The 11,914-nt window shown below is 34.8% G+C and overlaps 1 pseudogene; it reads right to left on the bottom strand.

Annotated features, from left to right (window-relative positions):
* Positions 1 to 11,914, bottom strand: part of LOC118334355 — a 15,174-nt pseudogene that overhangs the window by 2,670 nt on the left and 590 nt on the right.

Consider the following 11,914-nt stretch of genomic DNA (forward strand, 5'->3'; position numbering starts at 1 on the left):
GGCTGCTGCTCTGGCACTGATTACTGTGTGTCTTTATTAATATTAGTACAGTTCACACATGTGCAGACACAAACTCCACCAGAAGTCTCTACATTCCTTGCATCTCTCCATGCATCCCTGGTGGGAGGGACTAAGACACAAGGAAAACATGTAAGTGAGGGAAACGTGGATGCAATTAAGTGATATGAGACGCACCCCAGCTCTCTCCATTGATCTTTCAACCTTTACACCTTACACCTTGACTAAAGAGGCAACAGACCAAAATGATCTGGTTCAGAGCAGGGACGCTGAAAGTCAGTCAGAGTCGGGGGTGCTGAGGGAAACTTAGTCTATTTAATGATGTCATACTAAATGCTATACAACAAATGAATACTCTGACAAAACTCAGAAATCTAGAGCAGCCTCTAGTTATCAGATATATTTCATAAGCTAGATCTATAACCAAATCACATTCTGTTGTATTAATGGCCTGTATGTGTCACTGTACAGTGGCAGCAATTGCACTTACCTTGTGTACTCTAGCTGTAGCTGGCTCTATTGAACTCTCTGTCTGTCTGAGCATGTTCCCTGACTTCTTTGGTTACTTTGATTCAGTGGGACACTCTAAACCCCTGATAAAGCCATAATGTGTTGGCAGGGATGGACGATCTGCCGTGCCTCGCCTTAACAAGGGTTGGAAATCAGGGTCACTATTCACAATTAACAACAGCTAAAAAACTATGTTAAACCTCTTTCAAAAACAAATGCTAGAACACTACACAAATACATCAGCCATAACATTATGAGCACTGAGAGGTGGAGTGAATAATAATGATTATCTGGTTAACATTGGACCTGTCAGTGGGTGGGATATATTAGACAGCAACTGAACATTTTGTCCTCAAAGGTGATGTGTTAGAAGCAGGAAAAATGGGAAGAGTGAGGATTTGAGCGACTTTGAAAAGGGCCAAATTGTGATGACTAAACGACTGGTTCAGAGCATCTCCAGAACTGCAGCTCTTATAGGGTGTTCCCGGTCTGCAGTGGTCAGTACCTATCAAAAGTGGCGCCTACAATGAGCATGTGAGCACGGAGCAATGAAAGAAGGTGGCCTTGTCTGAGGAATCACGTTTTCTTTTACATCTCTTGGATGGCTGGCTGGGGAACAAATAGCATCAAGATGCACTATGGGAAGAAGGCAAGCCAGCGGAGGCAATGTGATGCTTTGGGCGATGTTCTGCTGGGTCCTGCCATTCATGTGGATGTTACTTTGACACGTACCACCTGCCTAAGCATTGTTGCAGACCATGTACATCCGTTTATGGAAACGGTATTCCCTGGTGACAGTGGCCTCGTTCAGCAGGATAAAACGTCGTGCCACAGAGCATTAATAGTTCAGGAATGGTTTGAGGAACACAACGAGTTCAAGGTGTTGACTTGGCCTCCAAATTCCACCGATCTCAATCCAATCGAGCATCTGTGGGATGTGATGGACAAAGTCCGATCAATGGAGGCCCCACCTCACAACCTTAAGGACTTGTTTTGGCGGCAAAAGAAACAATGAAAAAAAAAACTGTGTATTTACTGCAAATATTACAGCAGTTTACTGATATTTTTAGGATTTTGTTTTACTTGCTCTATGCGATATAGCCCTACTGTATATATATTTAAGTCTTCTTATACCTGTGAAAATCAAGAAGTCCTCACAATCCCCCATGAAGTTTTTGCGACCCCTATTTGGGGTCACGACGATGTAGGGTGGGTTTTAGACCCATACTAAATGAGCGCATTTTCACATTAATTTTTCAACTTTTTGAGTCTTTATACGTGCATTTTAGCCTTCCACTTCTTCTGTTAGAAACTTTTTGATTTGGGTATGCCACTGATGGAAAAAAAGGGGTAATTTTAAAGAGGTTAAAAGGTGGTCACCAGGGACTATGGTGCTCCCTGTCTTTGGCTTTATCTGTTGTTCTTTCTCTCTCTGACTGTATTTAGAGTGTTTGTCTAAGTCTGTTGTTCAATATTAAGTACACACACGCACATTGCCACATGCCAACCTCTTTACGTTTGTGTGACTGGATGCCATACTTCCTAACATGTAAAGTCGTCTAGACTCAAACCTCAAAGGGTGGAGGCATTCTACATCACATGAATTTAAACATATATACCATCAGTTTAAATTCTTTAATGATCCATGACACGAACTATATGGAAGCTTTACCTTTGGCTTGACTTCAAAGAAGGACGGTGGCATCATGTTGTATTGGAAGTGTGTAGAAAACATGCGTGGGGATGGCCTCTGTTCGAGGTTAAGGACACAGGCTTGTTGTTCCTCCAGCCAGGGAACACGGTCCCAGTTAGGAAGAGTCTCAACAGAAGCTGGATCTCCTCCGCTCACAATAAGAGGGACAATCTCCTGCATCCAAGTCGTACCTAAAAAAAGTAAAACAAATGGTAAATGGACTGTACTGGTATCGCGCATTTCCAGTCTTCTGACCACTCAAAGCGCTTTACACTACATGCCACATTCACCCATTCATAAACTTGACGTGCAAAGCCAATCACAAACAGGAACTAACAGTCATTTGTCCACATTCATACACCGATGTGCAGCATTGGGAGCAATTTGGGGTTCAGTATCGACCCACTCTACCTAATGACTAGACTTTTTTACTATTTTATTTTTATTTTATTATAAAAATGAGGGGAAGAAAGAAGCTGCTAAAAACTCACCTGTCTCATAAGCACTTTATCCTGTTATCCTGTAATGTTTTTTTACTGTTATTTCTTTTTTTTTTTTTATTGTTTTATACTTTGAATGTTTGTAGTTTTATTGTTTTTCTAATATTTTTTACTGTACAGCACCTTGTAGCTCTGGTTTTGAAAGGCGCTTTATAATTAAAGTTTATTATTATTATTATTATTATTAATAAATAGTAGTAGTAAAAATAGCAACAGTTTATATGCATGATTTCTGACCTGTAAGTAAAATGTTGAATGCATAATGAAGTATTCTCTTTTGTATTGTACAAGTAAAGGATCTGAATACTTTCCCCACCACTATCATTATCTGATATATACAAGTTATTCATAAGCTATTTTTATTGCTCCTCATTTGTTATTAACTGCAGTCTACCTATTTAAGGACAGCAAACATTAACTAGTTAGTCCTACAGTACAACAAATTTGGCTGAGATTTGTCTCGGGGTGTTGATAACATGATGTTACCAGTGGAGACAGGATACAGCATTACTGCCTTTATGAATAGTCTTAAAGGACCAGTACGTCACATTCAGCAGGCTCTGTTGGCAGAAATGGAATATAACATTCAGGTTGTCAAATACAGACGCGGCAGTGTTCAGTTATTTTGCAGGTCTGGCAACTTCACCCACTAAATTCCTACAAGCAGCCTACACTGTGTAAATGTAGCTAGAACAGGCTTTTGTGTCATTTCAGGTGACTCTGTCCGACAGAGCGATAAGAGGCAGCAGAATGTATTACAAACCTGCAGGCTACTTCTGACTACCTTCACACACATACCGTGATGATGTAACTAAGTGATTGTGTAACGAGTCTCTGTAGTTCCAGTGAACGATTTCACTAGAAGTACAATGTCTGTGTCACTTGAAATGAAGCCAGAAAATGAGTTTTCAGGACAAACCCAGGAAGAACTCACACACAAGCTCCAGCAGAAAGCAGTGAATGGGTTTCCAAACATTTAGAACATAACAGGCTGGGCTTGAACTGCTATTTTAGTTCTTCTCTTTCACGTTAATCTACGAAATTCCACTTCTGAGTCGTGTTTTTTTTTCGTTTTACAAGACTGTAACTAGTTAATTATGAATGTTACATTTGATATCAAGACACGTTTAACTTGAATTCAACAAGTAACAGTGACAGCTCACCTGACTTGGGATACGTTGCAATGATAATATCATCCGGACGGAAAGAAAATACAACACTGGTTTTACAAGGGGTCTATATGCCCTCCCTTTTTTCCTGCAAAACCCTCCACAAAAAGGAAAGGCCTGAAAAAAAATTAGCTACGGAGGGGAGTGTTTTCTTTTTTTCCCGTTTTCCGGGATGATTAAGTTATCATCTGCCAAAAAAAACGTATTTTTTCCCCCAAAAGTTTTTTCATTGTTGAAAAAGGCTGTTTTCACTTTGTTTAAACTTGTGAATTTCAAAGTTTTAAAAACGTGTCTTGATATTTCAAATGTAAAACATTTTCATAATTAAAAAAACTAAGTTAGGGGACAGTCTGTAAAAAAAACGAAAAAAAAAAAAAAAAAAAAAAAAAAAAAAAAAACACGACTAAGAAATGGGAATTTTTCGTAAGATTTAAAAACGTTTTTTGAAAAAAGGAAGAAAGAAAAACTTTAAAAAATTAGAAAGCAAAAGTTTTTCAAGCCAAAAAAGGGGCCTGTTTTTTATGTTTCTTAAAATTTGTTTTTGGAAAAACCCATTCACTGCGCTTTTCTGGCTTGGGAGGCTTGGTGTTGTTTGAAAGTTCTTTCCTGGGTTTTGTTTCCTTGGGAAAAAAAAAAACTTTTTTCAGTTTTTTCTGGCTTCAATTTTTTCAAGTGACACCAAGGGACATTGTAAAGCTTTTCTTTTAGTTTTGAAATTCTTTTCCAACTTTTGGGAAAAAACTACAAAAAAAGAGGGGAACTCGTTTACACAAAAATCACTTTTTAAAGGTTTTTGTTTTAAACAATCCATTCCACGGTTTATGTTTGTTGTGAAAAAAAAGTTTAGTTCAGGAAGTAAGGCCGTGCAGGTTTTTTTGTAAATACAAATTTTCCTGCTTTGGCCTTTTTTTATCGCTCTTGTTTCGGGGAACAGGAGGTTCACCTGGGAGAAAAAAAAGGATGAAACAAAAAAAAAAAAAAAGGGCCTTGGTTTTCTCTAAAAGCTACATTTTTTACCACATGTAGGCTTTTTGCTTTTGTAGGAAAAATTTAGTGTGAAAAGGTTTTTGCAGAACTTTTGCAGAATAAAAGAAACTGAAAAAAACTTGGCTCGCGTCTGTATTTGAACAAAAAACCTGAAGTTTGGTTAATTTATTTCGCATTTTCTTGTTGCCAAAAAACAAAAGAAGCCTTGCTTTGAATTGTGACGTTTTTTTACTTGGTCCTTTTAAAAATGCGAACTATTTCAATAAAAGGGGCAAGTTTAATGCTGTAAAATTCTCGGTTGGTCTTCCACTGGCTTAAAAAAACATTTTCATGTTATTTCAAAAAAAAACACCCCCGAAGGGACACAAATTCTAAGCCAAATTCTTGTTTGTACCTTGTAGGGGACTAAAAAAACTACGTTTTTTTAACATTGTTTTTTGGCTGTCCTTAAAAAACTAGGCGCTTAAGACTTTGCAAGTTAAAAATAGAAAAAACAAATGGAGGAAGCAAATAAAAAAATAGGGCTTATGGAAAAAATAAAACTTGTATTATTAATCAAAAAGAATAAAAATTTGCATAGTGGGGGTGGGGAAAAAAAGTATTTTTCAGGATCCTTTACTTTGGTTTACAAATTACAAAAAAAAGAGAAATACTTTCAATTTTATGCAATTTCAAAAAAACATTTTTTTAACTTTACAGGTCAGAAAAATCGATTGCATTATTGTTAAAACTTGTTTTGCTATTTTTTTACTTTTAAACTTTACTATTTTATTAAAATAAAAATAACTTTTAATTTAATAATTAAAAACTTTTTTAATTATAAAAAACGCCCTTTCAAAAAAAACCAGAGCTTACAACGGTGCTGTACAGTTTAAAAAAAAAAATATTAAGGAAAAAACAAATATAAAAAAAAAAACTTACAAAAAATTTTTCAAAAGTATTAAAACAAATAAAAAAAAAAAAAAAAAAAAAAAAAGAAATAACAGTTAAAAAAAAAAAAAAAAAACATTTACGAGATTAAAATGAAAACAGGATTTTGTTGAAGTGGCCTTTTTTATTTGAGGGGACAGGGTTTTGGAGCTTTTCTTAAGTGCAAAAAAGCTTTCTTTTTCTTTCCCTTTCATTTTTATATAAAAAAAATAAAAAAAAAATAAAAAAATTATTAAAAAAAAAAAATCTAGTTTCAATTTAGGTTTAAGAGTGGTTCGAATTACTTGAAACCCCAAAAAATTTGCTCCAATTTTTTTTTTGCTGCCATCGGTGGTTATGTTTAAAGTTGGGGGGAAACAAAAATGTGAACTTGTTTTAGTTTTTTTCCTGTTTTGTTGAATTGGCTTTTGCCGTCCGAGTTTATTGAATTGGGTTGAAAGTTTTGGTTGGGCATTTTGTAGTTGTTTTTTTTAAAAAGCGGCTTTTTTTGGGATGGCTCAGGAAAAAGGAAAAAAAAAATGCGCGATAACCAGTACCAGGTCCTTTTTTTTTTACCATTTGTTTTTACTTTTTTTTAGGTTTACGACTTTTTGGATTGGAAGGAAGAATTGTCCTCTTATTTTTCGTTGGGAAGCGGGAGGAGGCAAAATCCAGCTTCTGGTTGGGCAAGAAGCTTTTCTTTTCTAAACTGGGACCGTTGTTTTCCCTTGGGGCTGGGGAAAGACAACGGGGGCCTGCCGTTTTTCCGTTAAAACCCCCTCGGAAAAAAAAACAAAAAGAGGCCAATGCCCCGCGGCATTTTTTCGTACCACATTACCAATTTAACAACATTGGGATTTGCACCGTCCTCTTTTGAAGTCAAAGCCAAAAAAAGGTAAGGCTTGTCCATTTATTAAGTTCGTTGTGTCGAATGGAATCAGATGTAAAAAAGGGAATTGTAAAAAACTTGATGGTCTTAAATTATTATGTTTAAACTTCAAATTCTTTTTGTTATGGTTTAGAAAAAGATTGCCTTGGCCACCCTTTGAGGTTTGTAGGTTTAAGAAACGACTTTTTTACATGTTTTGAGGAGAAAAGTTATTTTTGTGCAAATTCCAAAGTTCAAGCAACAAAAAAAAAAAACGGTTAAAGAAGAGAAGAAGGTTGGCAGTTGTCGGCAAAGATGTTTGCGTCTGTGTTTGTAAACTTTAATTAATTTTGAAACAAAAAAAAAAAAAAAACAAGAACTTAAGGAAACAAAAAACACTTCTAAAAAATTTTACAGTTTTCAGAGAGAGAAAAAGAAAAAACAAAAACCAGATTTTTAAAAAAAAGCCAAAAGCGCACCCACGGGAGACAACAGTAGCTCCCTTGGGTGGCACCACCTTTTGTAACCCTTCTTTTAATAAATTTTTTTAACCCCTTTTTTTCTCCAATTCAGTGGCATTTACCGAAAAAGCTCAAAAAAAAAAGTTTTCTAAACAAAAGAAGAAAAAGTGGAAAGGGCTTTTAAAAATGGCAAAACGTGATTAAAGAACTCAAAAAAAGTGAAAAAAAATTTAAATGTGAAAAAAAAAAATTGGCGCTCAAAATTTTAGTATGGGTTCTAAAAAAACCCACCCTACGTAATCGTCGTTTGACCCCAAATAGCGGGGTCGCAAAAAAAAACTTTCCATTTTTGTGGGGATTTGTTTTTGAGGCGACTTTTCGTTGAATTGTTTTTCACAGGTTAATAAAAAAGAGGACTTTTAAAATATATAATACAGTTAGGGTTATATCGCATTTTAGAAGAGCCAAGTAAAACAAAAAAAAAATCCTAAAAAAAAAAAATATTCATTAAAAAAACTGCTTTTGTTTTTAATTTTGGCAGTAAATAAAAACAGTTTTTTTTTTTTTTCATTGTTTCTTTTGGCCGCCAAAAAAACAAAATTTCTTTAAGGGTTGTTTTGAGGTGGGCGCCTCCAAAATTGATCGGAACTTTGGTTTCCAACAACAATTTCCCCACAGATGCTTCGAATGGATTGAAAAAAGGATTCGGGCTGTGAAATTTGGAGGGGCAAAAGGTTTCAAAAAAAACCACCTTAACTCGTTGTGTTCCCTTCAAAACCCATTCCTTGAACTTATTAAATTTTGGGCTTCTTTGTGGGGTGCACGACGTTTTTTTTTATTCCTTGCTGAACGAAAGGGGCCACTGGTCCCAACCCAGGGGAATTTTTACGTTTTCCAATAAAAAAAACGGGATGTTTAAACATTGGTTCTGCCAAAACAAAATGCTTTAAGGGGCAGGTTGGTACGTGGTTCAAAAGTAAAAAACATCCAACATTTTGAAAATGGGAAGGACCAGGCAAGAAAAAAAAACATCGCCCAAAAAAGGCAAAATTTTCCCCATTGGCCTTGGGGCTGGGCTTGCCTCTTTTCCCAAAATAGTGCAATTTCTTTTTGATGGGGCTTAATTTTTTCCCCAAAGCCAAAAAAAAAAAAGGCCAATCCAAAAAAAGAAGATGTAAAAAAAAAGAAAAAAAAACGTTTTTTGAATTCCCTTCAGGGAAAACAAAAAAAGGAACCTTTTTCTTTTTCATTTTTTTTGGCTCCGGGGTTGCCTCCACATGCTCAAATTGTAGGCGCCACTTTTTTGAATAGGTACTGGGGGACCACTGGCAGGGGACCGGAAAAAAAAACCAAAAACCCTATTAAAAGAGGCTTGCAGTTCTTGGAAAGATGCCTTTCTTTGAAAAACCAAAAGTTCGTTTAAGTCATTCAACCCAAATTTGGCCTTTTTTTCAAAAAAAAAAGTCGCTCAAAATTTCCTTTCACTCTTTTTCCCATTTTTCCTGCTTCTAACACATGTCACCTTTGAAGGAACCAAAAAAAATGTTTTAAAAAGTTTTGCTTTGGTTCTTAATATAATCCCACCCAACTTGGAACAAAGGTTTTCCAATGTTAAAAAAAAAAACCCAAGATTAAATCATTTTATTATTTTTTTCCCAACTTTCCACCTTTCTTCAGTGCTCATTAAACATGTTATGGGCTGATTGTTATTTTTGTGTAGTGTTTTTTTCTTAAGCATTTTTTGTTTTTGAAGAAAGGGGTTTAACATAAGGTTTTTTTAAGCTGGTTGTTAAATTGTTTTGAAATCAAGTGAAAAAACCCTTGAATTTTTTCCAAAAACCTTGTTTAAACGGGCGAGGCACGGCAAGATTCGCTTCCAATTTTTCCCTGCCAAAAAACACCATTATGGCTTTAATTCAGGGGTTTTTTAAGAAGTTTGTTCCCAACTTGAAAATTTTTCAAAAGTAACCAAAAAGAGAAAGGTTTTCAGGGGAAAAACATGGCTATTTCAGAAACAGACAGAGAGTTTTTCAATTAGGGAAAAAAAAGGCCAAAAAAGCTTACAAGGCTTTAAAAGGGGGAAGTTACAACAAAGGTAAGGTTGCAAAATTTTTTTGCTTTTGGCCCACTTGTAACAAGTTTGGACAACAATAACAGCCCATTAATAAACAAACAGAAAAAATGGTGGGATTTTTTGGTTATAGATCTAGCTTATTGGAACAAAGCTTATATTTCTGATAAAAAACCTTTAAAGAGGCTTGCTCTTTAAGATTTCTGAGGTTTTGTTTCAAGAAGTAATTCATTTTTTGTTGGTATATATATTTAAAGACACTTTTTAGTTATGAACATCAATTAAAAAATTTTAGGAAAAACTTTAAAAAATGTTTACTATTCCTCTCGGGCCACCCCGGACTTTCTTGACTTTGAATTCATAGTTAGGGTTTCTTGGCTCTTTATCGTAGAGAGAAACCAGATATCGAATTATTTAGTTTTCCTGTTTTTGCCTTCTTTAAGTCCAAAAGGGTGTAAACAGGCTTTAGTCAAAGGTTTTTTCGAAAAAGATTTCAAAAATCTCTAATCTACATTTCAGTGGGAGTTATAAAGATCAGAGGAAGTAGATGGGCTTAGTCGCCAGCTTCTACTTATTCACGTTTGTTGTGCAATTGTAGCAAATTCCCCACCGCTGTTTTTATTTCCATCGATAACAAAATCATCATAGTTTATTGAGGTATTTTTTTCCTTTGTAGTGTCTAGTATATAGTCACCGTCAACCAACCAATGGAGTTTGCCATTGGACAAGACATAAAAGGCATGCAAAATGAAAAGGGAGAAAAATTTTGGTTTAGAGGACTTCTCTTTTGGTAGGAGTTTTGTTGTTGTTCCTGTTTAGCACTTGTGTTTGAAACTTTGTTAGTATAAATGGGATTTTATATTTATTTAAAAAGCCATTATACTTGTAATATTTTCCAAAAGTTATTCGCCACAGGCTAAGCAAAGCCTGTTAACCTTGTGTTAAAAGCCAGAAGCTGATGAGGGTAAATGATTAAAATATCAAAAAAAAAAAACCAATGGCACTTTATAAGTGATGTTGTATGTGCTGAGCAGATCGCCAGTTAAAAAAAAAGAACTGCCCACCAATACTTGAAGCAGATTCTAAATAAAATTTATGAAAAAAACCTTGAATGGCTTTTAAAAAATATGACGGAAGAAAATATTTTAAAAACTGGTGTTGGTAAGAATAAAGACCAATTTTTTTGTTTCCAAATAGGTTTCCCTCCAATAAACAATGGGAAAACTAGGGCTATTACTATGAGAATTTCTGAGTCACCATGTTTAAAGTCTTTTATTATTGTTTCAAATTCTATAGGGGTTGTTACAAAATTCGTTATATGACGGAGGGAAAAACCAAAAAAAAATGGCTTGCTTCAATATATTATAGGGCCTTTCTCTTTGGCTTTTGTTACAACAATAGTTAAAAAAACGTTTTGAAGTTAGCTTAAGTTCAAGGACCAAATATCAAAAATAATATCAAGAAAACAAACAAAATATAACTCGGCAAACAATGGTATTACAACCCAAAGCTCTTAAGGAGTTTGCTTATAGTGGGCAAAAATGGGGTAACCAGGCAAAGCAAAAAAGATTCTCTCTGTTTTAAAAAAAAAGCTTAAACATTTGATTTTTAAAATAAAATTTTCTTATGTCATACTGCATAACAGGGGGTCATATCTAACCCGTTCATTGAGAAAACCCAAGGATTGTTTCTGATTTAGCAGGCAATATTCTTTTTATCGCCTTTTTCCCCACTTTTTTATTTTATGAATGTATTAACAATCCTAGTCCTTGGTAAAAGAAAAAAATAAGCAGGGTCCCACAAGTGGGGTTTTGTTTTCCTCCCAAGCGAGCGGTTTTGCCTTGGATGGGAAAAAAAAAAAAAAAAAAGGGTTGTTTTCTCAATGCTTAAACAGGTATTTTTAATTTTATAGAATTAACAAAATACAACAGGTTTATTGGAAATAGTATGGGCTTTCTTTTTTCATTTTCTGGTTTATCAAAAAAGGATTTCCACACGGGCGGTTGTTTTTTAAAAAACAACCATTTTGAAAAAGATCCATTGCACAAAGGGAAATCCATTTGTGATAAAGTTTATAATTTTTGAAAAAAAAAAAGGGTTGTTTAATTTACTTCGATTGGAAATTAAAAATTGGCAAACTTTTTTGTTGGAAACTTTTTCTTTTTTCCCTTCTAAATTTTTATGTTTTGGCTCCATTGGTTTTGGGATCATTTGGTTTGAAAGAGCGTGGGCTGAAATGGTGAGGAAATTAAAAAATGAAAAAAGCAACATTTAAATGTTTCATTTTTCCCTTCCTATTGAAAAGAAGCCTGATAAGTTGGGTGAGATTTAAGAAGTAAAAATTTGTTTTCCACTTCCAAACTTGAAATCTCTCTTTCAGGGAACATTTTTTTAATAAAAACAAATTTTTTTCTTGAAGGCAAAAACAAAGAATTAAAAACACAAGGTTACCAAATTTTTTACAACTGAAAGAATTAGGGAAGTTATGGAAGTGGGAATATTTTTTTTGAGATTGATGTGTGGTTTTTGTTGTGGGGCAGCGACCTGATGGGAATAAGGGACTTTGGTGTCAGAAATCTTCTCAGTGCGTGGAAAGAGAAAAAAAAATCTCTGGACGCTTGTTTTGAGCGTGATTGAAGGAAACAAGATTCGTCAGACAACCGAAGCACTTCACCTTGAATTTTCAGGGCCCCTTGATTTTGTTTTTTCACTATGTGTGTACAAAACA

The sequence above is a fragment of the Morone saxatilis genome, unplaced genomic scaffold (assembly GCF_004916995.1).
Source record: "Morone saxatilis isolate NCDOM2014 unplaced genomic scaffold, NCSU_SB_2.0 Contig1, whole genome shotgun sequence".
Classification (NCBI taxonomy): Eukaryota; Metazoa; Chordata; class Actinopteri; family Moronidae; genus Morone; species Morone saxatilis.